This window comes from Propithecus coquereli, unplaced genomic scaffold (genome assembly GCF_000956105.1).
Source record: "Propithecus coquereli isolate 6110/MARCELLA unplaced genomic scaffold, Pcoq_1.0 Scaffold2, whole genome shotgun sequence".
In the NCBI taxonomy this organism is placed as follows: domain Eukaryota; kingdom Metazoa; phylum Chordata; class Mammalia; order Primates; family Indriidae; genus Propithecus; species Propithecus coquereli.
The window spans coordinates 13,349,386-13,350,157 of NW_012144966.1; positions in this window are offsets into that span (position 1 = coordinate 13,349,386).

Sequence of the window (772 nt, forward strand, 5' to 3'; positions counted from 1 at the left end):
CCTTACTATATGACTCAAATGTTGTTTAGTGCTGTGTCTACATAATTGCCTAAAATAATCCCACTTACTATTAGCTGTACTTCTACTACATTTTGGGAAAAGTGATTTAAAGAAACACCTTTTCCCTTTCTCCAGCTTTCATTCCATGGAACTACTCATTAATGAGTTGTTTAGAAAGTGCCTATTCTATTCCAGACCGTCCTATGACTGGTCACATGCAGCTTCATCTTCCCCTAAACATCACTGCTATGAAGGATGGGAGCTCGCTGCAGATTCATCTTGATCCTTGACACCATCTCCTGATTTATCAATGTTACTATTCATGTAGAAAGTTTGCAGAGCTGTGATGACGGATGGCTACATGTGTGTCTTCCGTATAGTAAATTACAGGAGAAAGTGGCTGGTAAGCACACAGCTATAAGCACATGATAGATTATGAGCTTTTAGATCTCTGCAGAAACTGCAAAGAGCAGGGCAAAGTTGATTTTATCAATCCAGATATATCAAGTCTAATCGATATAAAAGTGAAATTGAGGCCATCAATATGCAAAATAATTTTCGTTTTAGAATATGTAGAGAAAAGGAAAAGCCTCCAAAAGAAAAGACTTTTTTTCCTACTTATTATTTCCCCAATTAAATCTTTATCTTAACACCTTTTAAAATTTAAAAGATAACTCATGTTTAGTTTTCATTTTTCCCTATTGCTTTCCATATTTCTTAAAGGCACAGTAAGTGGTACTGCAGGTTAATGTCAAGCTCAAAATAGAGATTA